The sequence below is a fragment of the Mesoplodon densirostris genome, chromosome 5 (assembly GCF_025265405.1).
Source record: "Mesoplodon densirostris isolate mMesDen1 chromosome 5, mMesDen1 primary haplotype, whole genome shotgun sequence".
NCBI classification, from domain to species: domain Eukaryota; kingdom Metazoa; phylum Chordata; class Mammalia; order Artiodactyla; family Ziphiidae; genus Mesoplodon; species Mesoplodon densirostris.
The window spans coordinates 6,883,988-6,910,864 of NC_082665.1; the positions used below are offsets into that span (position 1 = coordinate 6,883,988).

Genomic DNA, 26,877 nt, shown 5'->3' on the forward strand with positions numbered 1-26,877 from the left:
TTTTGTCCCTGTTTGAGCCTTAGAATCTACCCCACACCTCCCACCAATTTCTTAGGACCTATATTTGTGGCCCAAATTCCTATGGGTTTTTGTGATTTCAGCTAGTACTTACCACTCTTGCTTTATTTTTTCTCTTTGATTCTGGAGCTTGTGGATTTCTCTTTCTTTCTTTTGCTCTTGGGTATTATACAGACTCTTTTTCTGAGTGGTGGGTATCAGTGATTATTTGTTCTATAGTATTTCACTGTGTTTGTAGTGGGAATAGGGCCTTGACTGTGTCAGATGAGTCTGACATGTGGTGACCTAGGGTAGCATTTTAGGGAGAATATTTACTGTACTTCTAGTTAAGCCCAGAGGCAGAATGGGTATTCAGTAAGAGAAATCATTTTTTTAAAACTTGTTGGATGACAGTGGCTACTGTACCACTCAAAGATGATTTGCTTTAAATCATGGTTTTTTAAAAAAATAATTAATTTATTTTATTATTTTTTTTGGCTGTGTTGGGTCTTCGTTTCTGTGCGAGGGCTTTCTCTAGTTGCGGCAAGTGGGGGCCACTCTTCATCGCGGTGCGCAGGCCTCTCATTTTGCGGAGCACAGGCTCCAGACGCACAGGCTCAGTAGTTGTGGCTCATGGGCCTAGTTGCTCCGTGGCATGTGGGATCTTTCCAGACCAGGACTCGAACCCATGTCTCCTGAATTGGCAGACAGATTCTCAACCACTGTGCCACCAGGGAAGCCCAGATGATTTGCTTTATATAATTTTCTGTTATTGGTACTGAAAGCATTGGGATAGTATAGATAACTTCTTAATGGTTTAAACAGTGGAAAGAAGTGGGGAGGAAGAAAATAAAAGTCATACCATTCATCTGGTAGGAAAAACTGAGAATTCAGCAAGAAAGTAAACCTTCAACTATGGGAAAGAGGAAGTTGGAGGGGAGGACAAATAGAGAAAATGATTTCATCGTTAAGCACTGATGTATTGTTATTATTAGAATATTTAACATGAGATCTACCATCTTAGTAACTTTTTAAGTGTAGGGTACATTATTGTTAACTATAGGTGCAATGCAAAGATTGTTTTAAGGAGAACCAAAGTGGAACCTTCAGTTAGAATTGGGAAAGAAAAGAGGGAAGATGTACACTTTCTAGTTAACATTTCAAGACTCCCAGTAGGAGAGCAAATGGATTTTGAATCTTGTAGTGGCCCGAGGCTAATAGAACTTTTATGAAGATTTTAAAATCGTTCCTATTCAAGCTGACCCTATCAGAGAAGAGTCTTTGAATATGGCCTAGACAGTTCTGTAGGACCCAAAATGGACACGAAGACTGGATTAGTCCTTAGATAATGTCCAATAAATAATACTCATAATGTATAAATTATAAAAGTGACAAAAGAACTAACATTTATGTCAATATTTTTGGGAAGACACACTCCAGTGGCTACAGAGAGAATTGTGTATGCTTCAGTCGACAGTATGTACTCACTCGAAACTTCTTTTAATTTAAAAGATAATTCTATAGGAATTCTATTCTATTAGAATAGATAATTCTATTAAAAAGAAATTTTAAAAAATTTACATTGTCCCAATTATACCATTCTTTTGCAACTATTTTCATTTTGCATTTTATATCACATTTGTGTGTTCTCTTTCCTGGCCGTAATCATACCATATATAATATTTTGCATTTTCTTCTATTTATTATGGTAAATGTTTTCAGGTATCTAATTAAACTCTTATAATTTTGCAGACATTTTAGATGGAGGCTTGTGATTAAGACGTGGGACTAGTAAAATAAAAAGAAAGGGAATCAGGATTTCCAATTTGTTTTGTTAAATAAGGACATTAAAATAAAAAAACAAGAAGAAAGGAACAAACAAAACCTATTCTGTAATTTCACAGCATTTCCACAAATAAAGGACATTTTAACATAAAAAAAAAAGGATATAATCTCAAAAGAAAGGAAAATGCCTTTAATTTAGCCTTTTGAGTAAAGTCACTCTTCTTCCGCTTCTCCCCCTATTTCTCCAAGGATGGTTGAAAATCTCATCAGGGAACTTTCCTGATCCAAAAACCGGGTCAAGGATTCCCTGGACCTGGGTGATGTCTGAAGGAACTTCTTCATGTCTGAGTTTGTGACTTTGCTTGCAAAATAGCTGATTAATGCAGTAAAACCAGTGAGAAAGCTGGGTGTTTCAAATGGCGGACCCCAAATCCACCGCTTCCCACACAGGTGGAGCTTCCCCCAAAGTCCCAGAACAAGGAACCACAAGGGATGGCTCTGATATCTGTCACTTTTAATACAATTTTTGTCTGAAAATCTTGAAAAATGTTCAGTTACGGCCCATTGCTGGAGACCTTGCAAAATTATATGCAATTTTGTTGAAAAAGGATCTGATTTGGACACATTTCAGATCTCTTCCTGTGGCAGAGCTACCCTCTCATAGACAAGTTCTTTAGGTGATAAGGATATAAATGAAAAGTGCAACACTTTTGAACTGGCTCAGTTTGACATTGGGGCATGCTCCTGGTGCCCTGGACCGGACAGGTTCTCCATGTCACCTTGCCTGTGCTCCTGCCTGAAATAAGTCTGAGCTCCCCCTGCCTCCTCAGCACAGCTGGGCTCCTGCCCCGACCATGGCCAAGCTCACCGGTTCTCAGCAGAGACAGAAAGCCCTTCAGTACCTTTTTTGATGTGGTTTATCTTTCACTTCTCAGGAGGAAATTCCACCCAACTGGATCATAATTTTTTGAGGACTTTCACCAGATCTTAGAGTTTCAGGAATGAAAGGCTCATGTGTTTTATTCAGGAAACTTCCAGCTGCTGAAAGGACTTGAACGTTAAGCATCAAATCAGTGTGAGGTGTTCAAAGATATTCTTCAAAAGGGCTTGAGAGAAAAAAGAAGAGAAAAAGGGGAAGCCCATACATCAGTGTGTTATTAAGCATTATTTTCAGTGCTGTTGCTCTGTATTGCTAGTTATAAAACACAGAAGCATTTTTAATGATAATTTTGTATAATATATGAGAATTTAATGAAACATTTTAATGATAAGGGTGGATTTAAATTGCTGTAAATATATCAGTTTGCTGCTTTTTCACTCCTCACCACCTCTCCTCCCCATTTAAAGTCAATATTTATCAAAAATCGTTTCATTTTCGAACGCCTGATGTTTGCACAGCTGTTTTGGTTTCTTTTTTTCAAAGTTCCTACATTTGCAATGAAAGTGTCAAAAGTTAAAGGCCGAAATTAAATCAAGAAGTAGGAGGTTTATGCCGAGTGCGAATAACAGGATGCAACGCAGTCAGAAAGACAATGGAAGTGGCTCTGAGGACCTTCAAAGTCTTCCCAAGTTCAAAACGCTTTTCGTAAAATAACTTCCTTTTCAAAAAGTGTTTGGTAAGCTTTGACTTCTTCTCATTTTAATTTTTTTATGCCTATGAATTTATTTTAAAGTTGCTTCTATTATTATTCTAGGAGAAAACTGTTATCCTCTCTCCTTAAAGTGGTGACTGGAAATGCTCGCAGAAATAGGGTCAGTAAAAGTAGAAATAGGAGTAAAATGCACATGGGAGTGAGTCAAGGGGATGAGAAACTCAGGGAGTCAGGTCATCTAAGAATTAAAATGGGAGAAATTCCTCTGGTATGGGGACAATGTTTAGTCGTGATTCTGACCGCCCCCCGCCATGCCCATAACCATCCTGAATTCTTTGGTTAGCCTTTGGCAATTAAAACTGAAAATATTGATATCAGTATCTAACTGTCCATCATCTGTGTCTATCTGTCCGTCTATCTATCACCTGTCATCCTTCTGTCTGTCTATCTATCTATCTATGTATCTATCTATCTACCTATCATCTATCTCTCTGATTTTCTCCAGTTGAGCATGTCTAGTACAATAATATGGGATTGGATTGCTTCATAAATTAACTTCGAGATTTGCCTTGATTTCCTTTGAGCTTTACCAAACTTTGTATATCTTTCGAGACCGTGGTATCCTCGCAGTTGAGCCTTCCCCTCACTCACGTTATTTAAACATTAGGTTGGATTTCCGCCTCATATGGCTGTTGTGTTTTAGGCTGTGTCATCCGAATTGGTGGGAGTGGGGAGTGGCGGGTGGAGGTCCTGAGACCAATTCTGGAACCCACTGATTCTCTGAATTATGTGAAATCCATCAGTTCCAACAATACAAGCTGATGAACCCTGTGTCCTGTAGGTACAGGTGATGTTTCTGGTTGTCTCTTGGTTCCCTGTAAACCTGACTGCTGTAACCAGAGATGGAGGAAACTAATAGTGACAACATGGGTGTCTCAGAGCCAAGGATTTCCAAGGGGGGCTAGACACAGGGACAGGCTGGAATCGCAGGGCTGCCTTTCATTTTCCGTGAGCTCTGTCAGAGTTTAGGAATTGCCTGAAATCTCCAGTTGACATCTTGTTGGCTCACCTATAGAAGATACTCAATATTAGTTACTGGTTGTCTAAAAAAATGAAAACATAAACAAAGAAACAAAAACCTCTTGGCATATTTCAGCCGGAAGTGTCTCTTAATTGTTTAATTCTGCGTTCTACTGGTGCTGTGATTTCATCCTTATTAAGATTTCTTACTGTTGCATTTCTTGGTCAGATAAAATGGAGCTTCTCCTCCCGGCTCTTCACTCCCTCTTCACTCCTCTCAAGAGCAGGGAGGGGTGGTTGATAGGATTGATGACGTCCTACAGTCCTACATTGACAGGCTGCCACCTAGGGTGGCATCACTCCAGTGTCCCCTTTGGACCCTTTCATCACACCCTGGGAGGGCTGCCTTCTGTGGAGCAGGGGAGGGGGTCCTCTGTGACACTGCACTGGAGCTGTTCTGTGTCCTATCCTTCGGGGAACATTTTCTTTCTCACCCACCTTGCCCGCAGGCAATATGTGAACCCAACTGGGAGCTTTATTTTTTAATTAATTCATTCATTTTTTTGTGTGTTTTTCTTGGAAGCATTCTCTTTTATAAATTGAAGTATAGTTGAGTTACAGTGTTTCAGGTGTATAGCAAAGTGATTCATATATATATTCTTTTTCATATTCAATTCCATTATAGGTTATTACAAGACATTGAATATAGTTCCCTGTGATATACAGTAGTGTGTATCCATTAATCACAAATTCCCAGTTTATCCTCACACACTCTTTTCCCTTTGGTAACCATAAGTTTGTTTTCTGTGCCTGTGAGTCTGTTTCTGTTTTGTAAATAAGTTCATTTATATCCTTTTCTTTAGACTCCACATACAAGTGATATCATACGGTACTTATGTTTCTCTAGACGTTAGAGTCTGTATATCGGGACATTTCTTCCAGCCGCTGGCCTACAGGCAGGTGCTTCTGATTGTGATGTTGTCAGATCTCCTTGATGTACAGCTCTTCTCCCAGCCAGGTGTTGTCACTCATTACTTTGCAGTCCCAGGTGAGCCAAAGCCAGGGTGGGATGAATGGGGTGGGGCTTGGAGTGTGGGTCTGTCACTAGCCTGGGTCACTCACCCTCTCTAGACCGTTCTGTCTCTTTGTGTTTGTCCAGATGTGTGTCTCACTTTTTGTCCCTGTCCCCGAGGTGGGCCTCCACTCCTCCGTGATTTCACCTCTTCCACCACACTTGTGAGAAGCCGGGCATCTGTGTTTCCAATGCGCTGGACTCAGTGGGACGCAGTGCGGGATGAACTTTATTCCCCCAAATTCACGGTTCAAGTCTAGAGCACGTCTCACCCCCATCCCAGTCTCATAGATGCCAGACTTTCCCCAGAACTTCCAGAGGCTAAGTAACCGTCTAATTTTCAAGTGCTGAGAAGTCTAATCAGTGCAAGTCTGTCTTTCCGTCTATTTAAAGATCCTTTGCGTGTTGAGCCTTTCTCAGAATCAGAAAGACTTCTGGGGCCCCTGTCTCCCAGCCCTGTTCTTCCTCTCCACCTTCTCTGCTGCCCTCTGCCTCTGCTCCCCAGGGAGGAGGCTTGCTCCCCAGGGCATTGTGATTTGTGAAGCTGAGGTCCAAGCACCGGCTGTCTTGCATGGGGCGAGTTGGAAGGTTCCTCAGGGGTCTTGTAGGGACCACAGCTCTCCGTGGCGTGGTTAATGACACCCTCCCCATAGCTTCTCCACCCCTAGGACACCTCCAGCCACCTTCTCTCAGGCTTGACTTGCTCCCGGAAGTCTGGCATCCAACTTTCCAGAGGATGCTCAGGCCATTGATGGCAGCCCAGCTCTCGCCCACCGTGCCCCGTCTACCTACCTGGGCCAGGTGGCTCCAGGCTGCCTCTCTGAGAGCTTCTTCCCCTGGAAGTCAGGCACCAGTCCCTCTGCCCTGGCAGCTTGGAATCCTGGGGGGGTCCCGTGAGGCTCCCCAGATGGTTCTTCTGAAGCTTTGAGCTCTGTGTGTGTGCGTGTGTATGCTTGTGCAATTTCACCATCTAAGTCCCTTTTCCCTTCACCCCTTGGGGTGAGGGAGACACTGCACAGACTCTGGCAGCACTCCCGCTAAAGAAATGCGGGGTCTCTGACCTCCCTGCTCAGTGTCCCACGTGAGGGCTGTGAGGACCCATGTGCGCTTCTCTCCCTACAACTCCTGTCGGCCCATGGAAACCGCGGGCGGGGTCATATTTATAGCACACAGAAATCAGCAGACCCTCCCCGCCCTGACTCTGGAGTTTAGAGACGCTCCCTCCCTCCTGTGCACGGGGAGGGGTCAGGCTTCATCCTTGCTGTGCGGGAAGGTCCTGGACCACCCGCTATCAGAGGTCTCATAACTTCATGTGCAGAGTGTTGGTCAGCTGAGATCGGCCTCAATGTACCATGATCATCGGATGCTGTCCATTTGTGCCGGAGTATTTCACACTAAATTAGTGATGTCTAAGGTTTTTCCTCGACTCTAAATGACGTGATGTTATCATCCTGGTTTTTACCTGACCGTTCTGGTCATTTACTCTGTAACTATTCAGTTGGCCCGGTTTGCATGGACTCTGGAATGTGCTGCCCTCCTCGGGAGTGGAGGGCTTATTGCCTCAGATGCCGGGAGTGTGGCTGGAAGATGTCTCAGCTGTCGGCCCCCTTTGGGGAGTACCAGCTGCAGATGACGCCCTGCCCAAGGTCATGCCTCCTTCCTGGGGCAGCCAATGCCTTCTCAGCACAGGGGTACCAGTCAGGTTCTCCAGAGAAGCAGATCCAATAGAATGGATTTAGATATATATGTGTAGATATCTATCTATATCTATATCTATGTCTACATCTATATATCTGATTTATATCATCTCTATCTGTTTTTATATCTATTCTAATGAGATTTACTTTAAGGAATTGGCCCACACAACTGTGAAGGCTGGCGAAATCTATAGGATGGACCAACAGGTTGGAAACTCAGGCAAGAGATGATGTTCCAGTCTTTTTTTTTTTAAATTGAAGTATAGTTGATTTACAATATTGTGTTAGTTTCTGGTGTACAACAAAGTGATTCAGTTATATATATATATTTTTTTTTTTCCAATTATTTTTCATTATAGGATATTACAAGATATTGAATATAATTGCCTGTGCTATATAGTAAATCCCTGTCTTGTCTATTTTATGTATAGTAGTGTGTATCTGTTAATCCCATACAGTTAATTTATCCTTCCCCGCCTTTCCCCTTTGGTAACCAGAAGTTTGTTTTCTATGTCTGTGAGTCTGTTTCTGTTTTGTAAATAATTCATTCCTATTATTTTTTAGATTCCACATATGTGATATTATTTCATATTTTTCTTTCTCTGTGTGACTGACTTCACTCAGTATGAAAATCTCCAGGTCTGATGTTCCAGTCTTGATTCTGAAATTTGTGGCCGGCAGACTGAACACTCAGGCAGGATTTCTCTGTTACAGTCTGGAGGCAGAATCCCTTCTTCCCCCAAAACCTCTTTTTTTCTCTTAAGGCCTTCAGCTGATTGGCTGAGGTCCACCCACATTAGGGAGGGTAACTGGCTTTACGTAAAGTTAACCGATTGTAGATGTTGACCACATGCTCAAAATGCCATGACAGAAACACCTAGACTAGTGTTTGACCAAACAGCTGGGCACCAGAGCCTAGCCCAGTTGACACATAGACTTAACCACACAGCAGGGGTTAAAGGCCTGGCCCCTTGTCCCTGACTCCCAGCTGTGAAGGGCCAGATCAGCTGCAGAGTACCCCAGGGGCATGTGTGAGGCCTTTCCTAGGGCTGCCTGACAACTCACCTTTCCCCCCACGTCCACGCCTGCTTCCTCCCGCTGCGTCCACAGGATACACCCTGTCACATGCCCTCCACCTTTATCTCTGACTCAGGTTTTGCTCCTCTGAGAACCCATCCTGCAAAACCAGTTAATTAGCAAAGCTGAGCTACAGGAATGGATGCCCTGCCTTGCCTACCCTGGGTGTGTAATTCACGCTCATCAGAAGCGCTCACCTTTAAATGACCTCTGTGACTCCAGTGGACAAAGTATTTTATTTTTTTTTTTTTTTTTTTTTTGCGGTATGCGGGCCTCTCACTGTTGTGGCCTCCCCCGTTGCGGAGCACAGGCTCCGGACGCGCAGGCTCCGGACGCGCAGGCTCAGCGGCCATGGCTCACGGGCCCAGCCGCTCCGCGGCATATGGGATCCTCCCAGACCGGGGCACGAACCCGTATCCCCTGCATCGGCAGGCGGACTCTCAACCACTTGCGCCACCAGGGAGGCCCGAACAAAGTATTTTAAAAAAAGAGAAAAGGGATCACTCTTGCACTGCTGGTGGGAATGTGAATTGGTACAGCCACTATGGGGAACAGTATGGAGGTTCCTTGAAAAACTACAAATAGAACTACTATATTCACCCAGCAATCCTGCTACTGGGCATATACCCTGAGAAAACCATAGTTCAAAAAGAGTCATGTACCAAAATGTTCATTGCAGCTCTGTTTACAATAGCCAGGACATGGAAGCAATGTAAGTGTCCATCATTGGATGAATGGATAAAGAAGATATGGCACATATATACAATGGGATATTACTCAGCCATAAAAAGAAAGGAAATTGAGCTATTTGTAATGAGGTGGATAGACCTAGAGTCTGTCATACAGAGTGAAGTAAGTCAGAAAGAGAAAAACAAATACCGTATGCTAACACATATATATGGAATTTAAGAAAAAAATAAATGTCATGAAGATCCTAGGGGTAAAACAGGAATAAAGACACAGACCTACTAGAGAATGGACTTGAGGATATGGGGAGGGGGAAGGGTAAGCTGTGACAAAGCGAGAGAGTGGCATGGACATATATACACTACCAAACGTAAAATAGATAGCTAGTGGGAAGCAGCCGCATAGCACAGGGAGATCAGCTCGGTGCTTTGTGACTGCCTGGAGGGGTGGGATAGGGAGGGAGACGCAAGAGGGAAGGGATATGGGAACAGATGTATATGTATAACTGATTCAGTTTGTTATAAAGCAGAAACTAATACAAAAAAAAAAATTCACGAGTAATCCCCCAAAACTTGTTGGAACTTCTTCTCCATAAACCATTTTATGCAACTAATTCAATAGTTCACATTTATTGAGCACTTGCTATGTTCCAAGAACTCTTCTAAGCTTTTGAAATATATTAGTCATTTAATTCCCCCAACAGACTTATAAGTAGATATTACTATTGTATCCATTTTATAGATATGCACGTGGAGGCACAGAGAGGCTAAGTCACTCACCCAGGGTCACACAACTTGTCCTTCTCTCACTCAGGAAGGTATAAACACGAAGCGGGGGTAGACGGAAGGGAGGTGATGGGGTTGTCCTGGGTTCATTCATCCTCCTCAGCACCAAGAGCGGCTGGAATGGTTTCTGGGTCCCAGGTAGACTGAGAGCTGTGAATTGGACTGCGACCAGGGCCTCGTTCTCTGCTTTGGAGGAGAGTTCTCAAGAGCAGGTTAGCAGGCTGGTGGTCACAGGGAGAATAAAGAAGACGATGTTAATGAGGGCAGCTGAGCTCTCTTCCCAGACCTGATACGTGGGTGTCTGCTCAGCTTCCCTCTGCAAGGTCTCAAGGCTTTCTGTTTGGCTGCCTGTGTTTTTGGTAAATGGGGATGGACACGATGGGGCGGAGAGCGGGTGGTGTGACGTCTGGGTTCACGCCACGTCTGAAACACCAGCGAGGGGAACACCTTCTGGGAGCATTCCCACTACCCACTCAGCCTGAAATGACATTCTTTTTTTTTTTTTGCGGTACGCGGACCTCTCACTGTTGTGGCTTCTCCCGTTGCGGAGCACAGGCTCTGGACGCGCAGGCTCAGCGGCCATGGCTCACGGGCCCAGCCGCTCCACGGCACGTGGGATCCTCCTGGACTGGGGCACGAACCTGCATCCCCTGCCTCGGCAGGCAGACTCTCCACCACTGTGCCACCAGGGAAGCCCTGAAATGACATCCTTGAGCCTTCCCAAGAAGGCCACAGTGGCTGGGTGAGATTTTAGGAAGTTGCTTCAGAGAATGAATGGACAAAACTTAGCATTTCAGAGACAAGCTAAGGAGAAACTGGGAGGCATGAAGGCAAAGACTGGCTTGCACGTGTCCATACCTGGGGATGTTTGTCTTTGGGGCATGAGCTGGTTCTGAGTGATCAGGGTAACAGACGTCAGCCCTCTAAGGGGCATCTTCCCACTCGTCCTGGATTTAAACCAAAAGAGGATCACGGATCTCGGGAGGGGGCCCCACGGTGGAAATGACACATAGAAACGGTTCCAGGATGCTTGCCTCTTTGTCTTCTCTGCCGTCAAACCAGAGTGTGACTTTTCCTCCAAGGAAAGGACAGCAAGTTCACGGAATAAATAGAGGCAGGGTTTGAATCCTGAGTTCCAATCCCTGCTCATCCACTTAGCAGATGTGTGACCTCAACTTCCTTATCAGAGAAACAAGGAGAGTGATAACCACCTTCCAGGCTCTCAACACACCAGCTGATGATTAGTGCCATCAAAGGTCCACAGTTTGGGTGATGAATGAGGCCATTACTACCACTCAGGGGAATTGCAGCAGCCTTGCTGGGTTAACTGGCTTCTGACGCATTTTTTACACAAAGATCAAGTTATTCTATCTGCCATAAAACGAGAAGGGAGAAGGGCCCTCCTTCCTCTTTCTTAGAGAGATGGACCCAGCCTGGAAGATCTGATTTCGAGATTGCAAAACCTGGTCACATTTCAGAGGGTTAGACTGGCAAAGAAAAGTCCAGGTACTTGATAGCTCTTTTCCCAGCAAGAGGAAAAAAAAAGTGCTGAATAAACGTTACCAATGTATCTCGTGAATGCTGCAAACAGAAAACTCAGAGAAATTTCAAGCGAGAAGGTAATCCCTGAACGGAACAGCGTGTGGGTTCAATAGGCGGGTGTACAGAGGACGAAGGTCAGGCTCGCCCCGCAGGAGGACAACGAGCCCCTTCCAGCTCCCTGGAGCCCCTCCCCCAGCCCCCATCTTAGCCACCCTCCCTGCCCTGGGAAACTCTGTCATTGCTCTGCGGCCCCGAGAGAGTCCAAGCCCAGTTCCTGCCTGGACCAAGCCCTGGACCATCCTGTTCACCTTGCCCAGCTTCATGGGTTGGGGCCTGAGGGTGAAATTTTTCATCCTTGGGACTGGAACAGAATGTCCCATCTTCATCAAGACCTCACTTTCCCATCTTCCATCCTTTCTCCTTCTCTCTCCCCCTCCTCTTCGGTGTCCTATGGGCCCCCAGGTCTTGGCATCTCCCCTCCCCTCCGTCCTGCCTCCTTGCTCCTTGGCTGGACTGCCTTCACTGCTGGCTGGACCATGGTAGCATTTCCCTTCCTGCAGTCAGCTGCCTTGGGAATCTTCCCAAAAGCCTCTTTGGGAAACTCCATTCTACAGATGCTCAGAAATCCCCAGCTGCTGTTTTCGGAGCAAGGGCCACACTTCCTAGCCTGTGCTTTGAGGCTCTCTCGGTGGCTCTGTCTGGCCCACCGTGATCCACACGAGCCTTCCTGGTCCAGCCACGGTGCCCACCATCCCCCCCTTGGGCTCTCCCACTTTCCTGCTTTTCTGGAACATCTGCCTGAGGGACTGGCCCAGCTTCTCTCCTCACCCTCTGTCTGAGGCCTTTGTCCTGCTTTGGAAAGCCCTCCTTGACCACCTCAGGTGATGGCAAAAATGATTTGAATGTTGTTATGCTGTTTCACAGAGACTTTTACTCACATGCAGAGGTGGCTGCCTTGTGCCCCCTTTATAGGCTCGTGTTCTGCAGTCCTATTGTACTTGACGGCCTGCGGCACTTATTCCTTCTGCCTGGGCTGCCCTCCTCTCTCATGTCTGTATAACATTCTTCCTCTTTTTCATCATCTGATTTAAATCCTACCACCCAAAGCTGAAGCTCCCTTTTCCTCTTCCCTGAGCTGTCCCAGTGCATCTTATCGAAGCTGCTATGTTGCCCCTTATTCTGTATCATAAAACATTAGGCCACATGCTGACTCTCCCGCAAGGCATGAGAGACACACCTTGGAACTGTTCCATCCTACCTCACCTCTGGGCACAGCTCTTTGCATGATGTCGTCAGTTAATACTTATAGAAGGACTTGCTAATGATGTATTTCATGGAAGATTCTGTATGGATGGAATGCATAGCTGTACAGCCAGAGGCACATTGTAAACTTCGCCTCCTGAGTACAGTAAGTTCCCTACACGTGCACCTCCAAGTTGCAAACTTTCAAAGATGTGAATGTGCATTCACCCGTCCAATCACATAAGTTAGTTCACATGTCTGGCGTACATTGTCATGTGTGTGCATCCTCTACAAGTGGTTGAGCTTTTGTGTACTTTATTGGACAGTACTGTATAGAGTACAGTAGTACAGTATCTTTATTTCAAGCCCAGGATGTCCAGAAGCAAGCGTAAAAGCAGCAGTGATGTAGCTGGTACTTCTAGGAAACGCCAAGTGATAATGATGGAAACAAAAATGAAAATAATTGAGAGAGTGGAGTGAGGCAAAAAGATGGTAGATGCCGCTTGTTCTTCTAACTTGAAACGTTCAACCATCGGTGCGATTTTAAAGAACAAGGACAAGATCATGGAACATGTGAAGTCTGCCGTACTGATGACATCGACGATGATATCGAAGAAGCGTGGAAAAGTGATGGAGGAGATGGAGAAACTTATCAGTGTGTGGACTGAGGATGAGCATCAGCATTGAGTCCCGCTCAGCTTAATGCTGATTCAAGAGAAAGCTAAAAGCCTTTATGAAGACTTGAAGAAGAAACACGGCAAAGAATCAGAGGGAACATCTTTTAATGCCAGCCACGGCTGGTTTCATCGGTTCAAGGCTAGAGCCAACTTTCACAACGTCAAACTGGCGAGGCAGCGAGTGCAGATAGGGTAGCTGCCTGGGAATTCCCTGAATTCTCTTGGTCCTAGAGAAAGAACAAAGGGAGACAAGAGGAGAACAATAATTGAAGGACCGGAGAGACTCACGATGCAGGAAATGGCAGGGAGATTTTCTTTATTGGAGGAGGCACTGTTAGTTTTTGAGGCTCAGGACCCGAATGTAGAACAGTACACAGAGGTTGCAGCAGCTGTTCAGAACGCAACCCAGTGCTACCGTGCCAACCATGATGAGAAAAAAGAGCTACGACCCAGACATCACTGGATTGTTCTTTCAAGAGGGTAGATAGAATTGAACCCAGCGAGGAACCAGAACCTGTGCCATCAGCGTCAGGCATGAGTGACATGGCAGCTGGCCCTCCGTCTCCTGTTGCTGACGACCCTTCAGCTCTACCATCTCCCACCTCCTCTCCCTCCTCCCGTCAGTAACTCTTCTTGCCTGTGCACTCGATGCCAGCCCCTGGATGCCAGCTGTTGTACGGTACTACTGTACTTTTCAAGGTACTGTACTGTAAGATTAAACATGTTTTCTTTATGTTTTGTTTTTTTGTGTATTATTTGTGTGAAAAGTATCATAAACCTATTACAGTGCAGTACTGTATAGCCGATTGTGTTAATTGGGTCCCTAGGCTAAACTTGTTGGACTTACGAACAAATTGGACTTACGAACGCGCTCTCAGAATGGAACTCATTCGTATGTAGAGGACTTACACTGTATCAGCGAAAGGCGTTTGTGGTGAGGCTCGTGATTTCTACTTAAATATATAAGAAGAGTGAAAAATCTTTATTTCCAGATTGTGTCCAGTACAAATGAGGTAATTTTGATGCAGTTCTCTTAAACTAATCAAAATCAGCAGAAATGGAAAAGCTGATTTCAGTGCTCCTATGGTGAAAATCCCATCACCAGGGATTTTTTCACAAAGTGTTTCAGCCAAGCTAGTGGACATAGAATTACTTTCAAGATGAGTTCAAGGTTCTTTGAAATTCCTCACTCTTAAAGAGCACAAGGAGGGCTTCCCTGGTGGCGCAGTGGTTGAGAGTCTGCCTGCTGATGCAGGGGACGTGGGTTCGTGCCCCGGTCCGGGAAGGTCCCACATGCCACGGAGCGGCTGGGCCCGTGAGCCATGGCCGCTGAGCCTGCGCGTCTAGAGCCTGTGCTCCGCAACGGGAGAGGCCACAGCAGTGAGAGGCCCACGTACTGCAAAAAAAAAAAAAAAAAAAAAAAAAAAAAAAAAAAAAAAGAGCACAAGGAAACCTTTCCCAGTTAACATTCTGTAAGTATTTGGCAGTTGGTTTGTTTTTTAAAGGCAGATAATGTAGAGAATTATCTACATTATTGGAGAGCCTCAGTATTTTTTCTTTCTGCCTTTAGGCCAGTTGATTTTCCTTAGGAAAAGCTTCTAACTCTCCTGACTTGCCTCTCCATGCTGTATTCAAAATAAACACATTAGAGGGATGCTGAAAGAAGAACTTCATCTGAAAGAGATGCTCTGTGATATTCTCTGGGTCCCTTACATAGGATATCTCTATTAATTTATTTTCATTTTTGCTCTGTTATAGATCTTGCTGCTCAGGAATTTTGCATTTATAATATTGAGATGGTAATACAATATTGATTAATTTAACTAGCAATTAGTTATTTTATATGCATCCTCTAAACCAGTTATGCATTAACAGTGTTTTATTTTCTTCTGCCCAGTGTTGTTAATTTAAAAATAGGAAACAGACCTCATTGTTTGCATAGATGGCAATTGAGGCAGTTTCTGTCTCTAAGATGTGACCCTGTGATTACATCAAGACAAAATTCATTTTGAAGGCCAAATTTGCTTCTAAAACAGACTTTGGGATTCTGTTCTCAAAGATATATTTTGTTTGATGAACTTTCTTAGAAATACATCATGTCCCTTTAATCTGTGGCCTGCTTGTCAGTTGTCTGCCGTTATGAAATGACTAAATATTTATGTTTTTCCAGTTGAGCTTAGGGAAAAAAAAAACACAACTCTGGTAAATGTGTTTCCTTTAACAGAAGGCTCAGTGTAAAACGGGAGAGAAGTAGTATTTATAGTTGTTTTCCCTTTTCTGGATGTCACCCGCCTTTCAAACACAGCCTGTTTTCTTTCAAATGTCTCATTTTTACTGGGGACCTCGAGGCAGACCATGGACCCCAGACCGAGGGGCTGTGGAGCCGTTTGGTGGTTGTGCGTCTTGTCCTGGTGGAAGGCGGCGGCCACGCCCCCCCCGCCTTTACCATCAGCTTGATCAGCTTGAATGCTTTCACTTGCACATGATGAGGCCAAGAAGGAGAGAAAGACCCAGTGTCCCGTCCTCCAAGGACATCACAGGCTCGTAAGGCGCGTTAATGTTTAGGTTTGTTTTGCTCTCTCCTTGGAAAAAGAATAAGGGAAGAAGCGTTAAGGATGGAGGTTGATTTAAGGCTGTGAATGGCAAAAAGGCTGACCCTCAGGAACAAAATGAAATGAAACCAAACAACCACAAAACAAAACAAAACTGACAAGCAGCATCCAGGCATGGCTGTGCGTGGCACAGACGTGATTCCTGAAGACTTGCCATTTTCTTCCCACAGAACTGCTCTGGTATATTTTTTACCACGTTTCTCTAAGATGCAGAGGCAATGGACCCCCCTCCGGGGAATTGGAAAAGCTGCCAAGAATTGCCTCGCTGAGTTCTGAGAGCGGATAAGGCAGCACAGTGATTTACAAGTGGAAAGATACACACGTGTGCGCACGAACAAAGTCAAGTTGAGGGATGGTCACGATGAACAGCATACGACGTTTTGGGTTCTAAGCAGGTTCCAGAGGCAGAAGAGCTGATGTGGATGCGATTTCAGAGCACTGCCGTGTTTTCTAGCTCGGAACACCATCTCCCTAGTTTCTGCCCTACCTACAAGTGACATGTCTCAGGGACTCAGCTACTGGCAGAGCAGCTGCTTTGGTTGGTCTTCACAGATTTCCTCGCCATCACCTCTTAACAATAATTTTGGGGCCTTTTTTCTCTGCTTGGCTTCTGGAGCACAGGTGTACCAGGGCTGGCACCTCGGACTTACTAGAAAGATGGCCCATATCTCTATTCAACTCTGTACTCAGGGACTTCTGTTAGTTTCTTGAAATTGCCCAGGATAGGGATAGTTACTCCACAAGAATTGGCAAGTGCTTCAAAGCAGAGGATTTCCCCTGGAGAGCCGGTTGCTAAACATTTAGTAACACACCACTTCTGAGACACTGGGGTCCCTTCCACCCGCCGGAGCTGACATTATGGCCTGGCCTTTCCTCTGTCTCTTCCAGACTGGACTGCCCCTGATCCTCTTTCTCTAGAATCTATCTCTGCTACTACACCTTTCCCATGATCCCACCTATAAATATACCTGCTTTTCTCATCCTTAACAAACCAACTAGACAAACAAGGTAAACCTTCTTCTAATTGGATTGTAAACTTCTTGAGGACAGGACTGAGTCTTGCACACTCTTGCATTCCTGGCTGCTGGCAATTTCTGACACACAGTAGGCACACAACAAATGTTGGGTGAGCGAACACATAAGTGTTTCTTTTTTTCTTAAACTGCTCTCCCCTTTTCTCTCTTTGTTGCTTAGTGCCTTTCATGAATAGCCTATGTTGACCTGCCCATATCCTCCCAACCTTCCACTAACAAACCTTTGGAAACTGGCAACATGATTGGAGGTCACCCCGAGGTTTTTTTTTTTTTGCGGTATGCGGGCCTCTCACTGTTGTGGCCTCCCCCATTGCGGAGCACAGGCTCCGGACGCGCAGGCTCCGGACGCGCAGGCTCAGCGGCCATGGCTCACGGGCCCAGCCACTCCGCGGCATATGGGATCCTCCCAGACCGGGGCACGAACCCGTATCCCCTGCATCGGCAGGCGGACTCTCAACCACTTGCGCCACCAGGGAGGCCCACACCCCGAGGTTTTGACTTGCCAAATCCAATACCTTTTTATCAACTTGTGTGGTTGGTTGATTGAATTTCTCATTCGTATTCAGCTCTCTGGAGATCGACACTGTGAACTGTTTCTGGCTTACTGAATGTCCTTCCTTGGCATCCAGGACTTGGGTCCTTTCTAGATTTTTCCTAATTCCCTGACTGCTCCTTCCTGTGTTCTTGGTTGTCCAGTTTTCCTCCTTCAGTCTCTCAAATAGTTCAGGTCCTCTGCTCAATTGGCTTCTGCCTGCATACCTCTCTTGTGGGAGCTACTCTGCAGCTGAGGGTCAAGCGTGGTAATGGGGGAGTTGGTATTTGTGATCGTTCCTTTACAACCTTGTCTTTCCCACTAGACTCTGAACTCATGGCAGGGCCCACCCCTAGTTAGTGCTTAACTCAGTGATGGCACCTGGAGGAAACTGACTTAGTGAATGTTGGATAGATGGATGGATGGATGGATGATGGATGGATAGATTGGTGGATGGGTGGGTGGATGATGGATAGATGGATGGATGGATGGATGGGTGGATGATGGATGGGTAGATTGGTGGATGGATGGATGGATGGATAGATGGGTGGATGATGGATGGATAGATTGGTGGATGGATGGATGGTGGTTGGGTAGATGGATGGATGGATGGACGATGGATGAATCGACGCTGGATGGATAGATTGATGGATCATGGATAGATGGATGGATGGATGATGGATAATGGGTGATGGATGAATGGATGGAGGAACAATTGAATGAATGAATGGATTTGAAGGGTAGGTTGAACTTAGATTGTGGAAAGAAACAAGTATCAACATAACTTCTTAGTTATAGAGACAAGTCATTCAACATTAATGAACTGTGTTCTGAGAGTAAAAGACACTCTACAGTGTGCCTCTCCTGCGAACTTTTTCACTTTCATAACTTTGCTCATCTCTCTTCTCTACCTTGTATACTCTCCTCCCTGTTCCCATCTATTGAATACTAAGTGCCTATGGTATACTCACTCCTGTGAAGAGGCATTGCCATTCCATGAGGCTAGATGGAATTGCCACCTCTTTTGTACTTCTCTTATGACCCTCACCACATTCTGCCTCCAGTCAGTCATTTAACCAGAAGTGTAATCCCCCCATCAAATCCTTTGTTTACTGAGGGCACCATTCTGTGTCACCTCTAGTACCTGGACACTCAATACATATATAGACTGAGATAGATCACTTATCTTGATAATAGTTATTTATTTCTCAAGTCTTAGATATAATATTATAAGTAGGAAGATTTATGGGCTGGGCTAATTTCCAGCAGATCATTTTATTTAAAAAATTAGAACAGAAAAGTGTATTCAGCATGTCTGTTTGAGTTGGACACAGATAATAAAAGAGAGGAAGGTGGCTCTTTTGAACATAGACACCGTAGTGTATAGGATGCTTCGTGTCTTCAGGGTTGATTAATCCTGCTGTTCCCCACCCTAAGCAGAATCCCAGGGGATTGCCTTCATGTTTCTCCCCTGACATTGCAGCATATTGGTTTTGTCCTCAGGCCCCCTCCTCTCATGCTTCTGAGATGGCTGTCACAGTTCCAACTGTCCCCAAGACAGGGCAATATCACATGACCTTTCTTTGTCAGCCAAGAGACTTTCTCCAGAAGTCCTCTTGTTATGTCCCCCAGGGTTGAATTGGCCAAAATTATATCACACGCTCATCCCTAAACCAGTCAGTGGCTAGAGGAATGGGTGCTCGGTGATAAGATTTGCCCCTGAAGTTGGGGCAGGGTCAGCCTTCGCCAGGGCATGTCGGGGGGCTGGGCTACATACCCAAGCAAAGTTGAGTTTCCTTTCTCAGGAGAAGGGGGCAGCCAGTGTGTCTGCTGCCTTTGCCACCTGTGGGGAGGGGGCTGTAAACAGATGAGTGGGTTCTCAGTTCACCGTGACTGTCCCTGGTGTCGCTGCTGGGAATGGAGCCTTTTCACAAAAGACGGCTGTTGTTCACTCAAGGTCCGGGGTGTTTTCTGTCAAGAAGGCAGCGGCTCTCTAGGACATCTAGTTTTCCATCTTCCCAATAGCTGACCTCAGCTTATGAAACATTCACTGTTGCTGACACAGGTGGCCAGGAAAATCTGTGCCTAGGGGGTGGCTTCTTGTCCACGTGTTTATGGAACGAGGACATTGCATGTCCCTGAACATACGATGCCTTGTGTCTCTTCACTTGGCACTGCCACAAACACTGTCTCGTTGGACTCACACCATCTCTGTCTAACCCATGGCTTGCAGATGGGCAGACTGAGGTGGAGAGCGGTCTGTTGACTGCTAGTGGTCAGCACCAGTCTGGCCCTGAGCCCAGTCTCTCTTGCACCGCGAATGCTTTGCAAATTAAACTTGCCCTTGTGATGCTCAAGTGTGTTTAACTTTGACCATTTCCAGTGAGAATTTTCCAACGATCATGATCACATGTGTACTCCTACTGTGTAGATCAGGGAGCTCAGTGGATCCAGGGGTGACGGGGTTCAGAGCACTTGACCTTGGCAGGGCTGGGCACCATGTTCTTCATCCTGTGCTTTCTGCAGGACCAAGGGCTGTTCAGCTGGCTTGAGCAGTTTGCTCTCATACCAAGGTTCTCAAATAGCTGTGTTTTTTGACTTCTTGAGTCTGGTTTGCATAATTTTCTGACTTTTCTGCTTTGATTGGGCCGGTTGTTACCTCACGCGGCTGGTAGCGTGCCTTTCTCTGGCAAAGCTTCTCTCTCCCTAGACTTTGTGACATCTTTTTGGATCCTTTGTGGGCTTCTCAGCTGCATTACGGATAATTTACGTTGTCAGATAAATGATCTCTGGATAGATGAAATATTAATAACATTATAACGCTAATTTAAAAATACCCATTGCACATATTTAATAGAATCTTCTCTGGCCTTTGCTCTTGTCTTTAAATCAGGTCCAATAACATTCAATCATAAATCAAGTGTTTCTTTTGGCATAGAAGAGGTTTGGGCACGAAAATGTGCTATAGGATGACACAGTATAGGAAATTTTAGCCCAGGCTTTTAAAACCCATGTTCCCTTTGCAGCAATTGGGAAACTAAATACTATTTTAACCACTTGTCCATGGAAAGCATTTAACCGAATAATAGTCAATATTGGCTTTTGGATTTAGAGAAAAAGAAATTTGGAAACACCTTAATTAACTCAAGATCTGTGCGGCCGTGCAAAGCACGACCTAATTCACTGCTATCCCCCCCGTTCCTGCTGAGCGGCCTGTCTCTGAGCATGGGAGGCCCCAGGGTTCCATGAGGCTGAATGCTTATCCCACATCACTGTGAAGAAAACACTTTGCAAATGTGTTTAGGATTATACCATCATTATTATGTAGTTCTTCTCTGATTATCCAGATGAATATTCTTGGTTCTGAAAATTTGGAAAATGCCCATGATTATAAAGAAGAAAATAAGACTCCCCAGAAATCACATTGGAAACCCAAAGACCACTTCCACTAGTGATTTCCTGCACTTTCTTAGAGCCTTCCTCCTCCTCTTTCTATCTCCCCTCTTGGGTTTTTTTTAAAATTTTTGTTGGAGTATAGTTGATTTACAATGTTGTTAGTTTCTGCTGTACAGCAAAGTGACTCAGTTATACATATACATATATCCACTCTTTTTTTTTTGGATTATTTTCCCATATAGGCCATTACAGAGCATTGAGTAGAGTTCCCTGTGCTATACAGTAAGTCCTTATTAGTTATCTATTTTATATATAGTAGTGTGTTTATGTCAACCTCAATCTCCCAGTTTATCCCTCCCCTTTATCCCCTGTAGAAAACCGTAAGTTTGTTTTCTACATCTGTGACTCTACTTCTGCTTTGTAACTAAATTCATTTGTACCCTTTTTCCTCTCTTGTTTTTCATCCGTTTTCTGTTTATTATATTGGAATCAGACTATGTATATGGTTTTGTATCCTAATTTTCCCCCAAGAATTTGGATTTTCCATATCCTACCAAACCCTTTGCCCCACCAGTTGGGCAATTTGGTTTAAATATCTTGATGCACAGGCCCACAGCCTTCAGGTGGAGTTGGCTGGGGCCTCTTGGGTGGAGTGGGAGGCTCATTTGGTCTGTGGAACCACTTATAAATAATATTGTCCATTGCAAATATTGATTTTGATGCAATACTTAAGGCATTTTCTAACTTGAAAATATTTTTGACTGAAAAAGCTGCCGTTTGCAATTAGTCATGTTGTGAGGATTTTGTTAAATGTACTAAATATTTTGGGATTGGATATTTGATTTGGAAACTTGCATAAGCACAGAAATTCCTGTATCTCAAAAAAAAAAAAAAAAAAGAGAGATTGGATTTTAGAGCTGCACCGACAGGCATATTCTGAGGAAGATTTTTTTATTGTTATTTTTTTAATATGGTAGTTCTCTAATCTCTTAAAAAAATATGGATACTTGTGGCATCTACAAATTAAAAAGACTGTTTGTTTCCTGGGACTAAAACAGTTGTCTAATTATAGTTCTCAGGATGTTGAATAAACCCCATTACTCTTTGTTTTGAGCAGACCAAAGTGCTAAAGTAATGATCTGGGGAAACCATTATTACTAAAGCTGTGGGCTGTGAGGAAAGGAAAACATTTTCAAAATATTTTCTTTGCAAAAGTGTACGTGGGCTTCAGTATATCCATTCAGGCTTGGCGCTCATTTAATTCCTAATTTTTGCTTCGTAATGCTGAACTTCCCCGGGAGAAATGTTGCCCCATCTCCCCCCCTCACTTTTTTTTTTTAAGTAAGAATTTTAAGTTCATTCTCCTTTTAGGATATTTTAAAGTAATGTTTCAGAAATAGGATTTGTCACTAAATGTATAGTCGATCCTTGGTTTTAATATTTGGGAAAAAAAACAGGGCTTAATATATTGAAATTCTCTTTCAGGTTCTTCCAAGATCTTTGAAGACCCAGGAAAAAGCCGTGTTGACCAAAAGGAAGACAAATGACTCACAGAGAGAAAAGATGGGGGAGCCAAGGGCAATTAAAGGTAAAACAACAAAACCCAGAAAACCCTACCTTTCCTAGTAAAGAATTTTTAGAAAAATGTGAATGTAAATATTTTATATCTTCAGTATTTGATATTTGTGGTCCCAAACCTCCAAAGACCTTTTCTTGGGTCCTTTGGTGTACTTAGAGGACTTATGTTGGTTCCATCGATTCTCCTGCACAAATAAGATGCCCCTCGCCCAGTACTACATGTTCCTGCCTTCAACACTGTAGAGTTTTTTTTTTTTTTAAGAGAAAAAACCCCTGTAAAAATCAGTGGGGGGAATCTTATTTCACAGATGTCTTAAGACTCTCAACTATTTAAATAAACAAAAACTGGATATTACAGATGATGTATGATGTTTGATTTATGCAGCATAGAATAGCAATGACTTAGTGGATCTATACTGAGGAAAGAAACCTTGGCTATACATCAAAGGCTAAATGAATGTATAGTTAGCTATATTTAGAGTTTAGTAAGCTCTTCATGCATCATTTTATTTTTTTTAGGTGGGAGAATTTTATTTTATTTAAATTTTTTTTATTATTTTTTAACATTTTTATTGGAGTATAATTGCTTTACAATGGTGTGTTAGTTTCTGCTGTATAACAAAGTGAATCAGCTATACATATACATATATCCCCATATCTCCTCCCTCTTGCATTTCCCTCCCACCCTCCCTATACCACCCCTCTAGGTGGTCACAAAGCACTGAGCTGATCTCCCTGTGCTATGCGGCTGCTTCCCACTAGCCATCTATTTTACATTTGGTAGTGTATATATAAGTCCATGCCACTCTCTCACTTCATCGCAGATTCCCCTTCCCCATCCCCATGTCCTCAAGGCCATTCTCTACGTCTGAGACTTTATTCCTGTCCTGCCTGTAGGTTCTTCATAACCATTTTTTTTAGATTCCATATATATGTGTTAGCATACAGTATTTGCTTTTCTCTTTCTGACTTTCTTCACTCTGTATGACAGACTCTAGGTCCATCCACCTCACTACAAATAACTCAATTTCGTTTCTTTTTATGGCTGAGTAATATTCCATTGTATATATGTGCCACATCTTCTTTATCCATTCATCTGTCACTGGACACTTAGGTTGCTTCCATGTGCTGGCTATTGTAAATAGAGGTGCAAAGAACATTGTGGTACATGACTCTTTTTGAATTATGGTTTTCTCAGGGTATATGCCCAGTAGTGAGATTGCTGGGTCGTATAGTAGTTCTATTTTTAGTTTTTTAAGGAACCTCCATACTGTTCTCCATAGTGGCTGTATCAATTTACATTCCCACCAACAGTGCAAGAGGGTTCTCTTTTCTCCACACCCTCTCCAGCATTTATTGTTCGTAGATTTTTTGATGATGGCCATTCTGACTGGTATCAATGAGGTGATACCTCATTGTACTTTTGATTTTCATTTCTCTAATGATTAGTGATGTTGAGTATCCTTTCATGTGTTTGCTGGCAATCTGTATATCTTCTTTGGAGAAATGTCTCTTTAGGTCTTCTGCCCATTTTTGGATTGGGTTGTTTGTTTTTTTGATTTTGAGCTGCAAGACCTACTCATATATTTTTGAGATTTATCCTTTGTCAGTTGCTTCCTTTGCAAATATTTTCTCCCATTCTGAGGGTTGTCTTTTCATCTTGCTTATAGTTTCCTTTGCTGTGCAAAAGCTTTTAAGTTTCATTAGGTCCCATTTGTTAATTTTTGTTTTTATTTCCATTTCTCTAGGAGGTGTGTCAAAAAGAATCTTGCTGTGATTTATGTCACAGAGTGTTCTGCCTATGTTTTTCTCTAAGAGTTTTATAGTGTCTGGCCTTACATTTAGGTCTTTAATCCATTTGGAGTTTATTTTTGTGTATGGTGTTAGGGAGTATTCTAGTTTCATTCTTTTACATATAGCTGTCCAGTTTTCCCAGCACCACTTATAGAAGAGGCTGTCTTTTCTCCATTGTATATTCTTGCCTCCTTTATCAAAGGTAAGGTGACCATATGTGCCTGGGTTTATCTCTGGGCTTTCTATCCTGTTCCATTGATCTATAGTTCTGTTTTTGTGCCAGTACCATACTGTCTTGATTACAGTAGCTTTATAGTATAGTCTGAAGTCAGGGAGTGTGATTCCTCCAGCTCCGTTTTTCTTAAGGTTGCTTTTGCTTTTTGGGTTCTTTTTTGTTTCAATACAAATTGTGAAATTTTTTGTTCTAGATCTGTGAAAAAAGCCATTGGTAGTTTGATAGGTATTATATTGAATCTGTAGATTGCTATGGGTAGTATAGTCATTTTCACAATGTTGATTCTTCCAGTCCAAGAACATGGTGTATCTCTCCATCTGTTTGTATCATCTTTAATTTCTTTCTTTAGTGTCTTATAGTTTTCTGCATACAGGTCTTTTGTCTCCTTAGGTAGGTTTATTCCTAGGTATTTTATTCTTTTTGTTGCAGTGGTAAATGGAAGTGTTTCCTTAATTTCTCTTTCAGATTTTTCATCATTAGTGTATAGGAATGCAAGAGATTTCTGTGCCCTAATTTTGTATCCTGCTACTCTACCAAATTCATTGATTAGCTGTAGTAGTTTCCTGGTAGCTTCTTTAGGATTCCCTATGTATAATATCATGTCACCTGCAAACAGTGACAGCTTTACTTCTTCTTTTCTGATTTGGATTTCTATTTCTTCTATGATTGCTGTGGCTAAAGCTTCCAAAACTATGTTGAATAATAGTGGTGAGAGTGGGCAACCTTGTCTTGTTCCTGATCTTAGTGGAAATGGTTTCAGTTTTTCACCATTGAGAATGATGTTGGCTGTGGGTGTGTCATATATGGCATTTATTATGTTGAGTTAAGATCCCTCTATGCCTATTTTCTGGAGGGTTTTTATCATAAATGGGTGTTGAATTTTGTCGAAAGCTTTTTCTCCATGTATTGAGATGATCATATGGTTTTTATCCTTCAATTTGTTAAAATGGTGTATCACATTGCTTGGTTTGCATATATTGAAGAATCCTTGCATTCCTGGGATAAACCCCACTTGATCATGGTGTATGATCCTTTTAATGTGCTGTTGGATTCTTTTTGCTCGTTTTTTGTTGAGGATTTTTGCATCTGTGTTCATCAGTGATATTGGCCTGTAGTTTTCTTTCTTTGTGACATCCTTGTCTGGTTTTGGTATCAGGGTGATGGTGGTCTCATAGAATGAGTTTGGGAGTGTTCCTCCCTCTGCTATAGTTTGGAAGAGTTTGAGAAGGATAGGTGTTAGCTCTTCTCTAAATGTTGGATAGAATTCACCTGTGAAGCCATCTGGTCCTGGGCTTTTGTTTGTTGGAAGATTTTAAATCACAGTCTCAATTTCAGTGCTTGTGACTGGTCTGTTTATATTTTCTATTTCTTCCTGGTTCAGTCTCAGAAGGTTGTGCATTTCTAAGAATTTGTCCATTTCTTCCAGGTTGTCCATTTTATTGGCATAGAGTTGCCTGTAGTAATCTCTCATGATCCTTTGTATTTCTGCAGTGTCAGTTGTTACTTCTCCTTTTTCATTTCTAATTCTATTGATTTGAGTCTTCTCCCTTTTTTCTTTTTTTCTTTTTTTTTTTTTTTTGCGGTATGCGGGCCTCTCACTGTTGTGGCCTCCCCCGTTGCGGAGTACAGGCTCCGGACGCGCAGGCTCCGGACGCGCAGGCTCAGCGGCCATGGCTCACGGGCCCAGCCGCTCCGCGGCATATGGGATCCTCCCAGACCGGGGCATGAACCCGTATCCCCTGCATCGGCAGGCGGACTCTCAACCACTTGCGCCACCAGGGAGGCCCCTCCCTTTTTTTCTTGATGAGTCTGGCTAATGGTTTATCAATTTTGTTTATCTTCTCAGAGAACCAGCTTTTAGTTTTATTGATCTTTGCTATCGTTTTCTTCATTTCTTTTTCATTTATTTCTGATCTGATCTTTATGATTTCTTTCCTTCTGCTAACTTTGGGTTTTTTTCGTTCTTCTTTCTCTGATTGCTTTAGGTGTAAGGTTAGGTTGTTTATTTGAGATGTTTCTTGTTTCTTGAGGTAGGATTGTATTGCTATAAACTTCCCTATTAGAACTGTTTTTGCTGCAGCCCATAGGTTTTGGGTCGTTGTGTTTTCATTGTCATTTGTTTCTAGGTATTTTTTGATTTCCTCTTTGATTTCTTCAGTGATCTCCTGGTATTAAGTAGTGTATTGTTTAGCCTCCCTGTGTTAGTATTTTCTACAGATTTTTTCCTGTAATTGATATCTAGTTTCATAGCATTGTGTTCAGAAAAGATACTTGATATGATTTCAATTTTCTTATATTTACCAAGGCTTGAGTTGTGACCCAAGATATGATCTATCCTGGAGAATGTTCCATGAGCACTTGAGAAGAAAGTGTATTCTGTTGTTTTTGGATGGAATGTCCTATAAATATCATTAAGTCCATCTTGTTTAATGTATCATTGAAAGCTTGTGTTTCCTTATTTATTTTCATTTTGGATGATCTGTCCATTGGTGAAAGTGGGGTGTTAAAGTCCCCTACTATGAT

The 26,877-nt window shown here is 43.3% G+C and overlaps 1 protein-coding gene across 4 annotated transcripts in view; it reads left to right on the forward strand.

Annotated features, from left to right (window-relative positions):
* Nucleotides 1–26,877, forward strand: part of ERG (ETS transcription factor ERG) — a 280,170-nt gene that overhangs the window by 55,837 nt on the left and 197,456 nt on the right. For all 4 annotated transcript variants that reach the window (XM_060098477.1, XM_060098476.1, XM_060098479.1 and 1 more), the window contains exon 2: nucleotides 22,233–22,335. The gene's annotated coding sequence lies outside the window, so the exon portion shown is untranslated. The remainder of the gene's footprint in view (nucleotides 1–22,232; nucleotides 22,336–26,877) is intronic.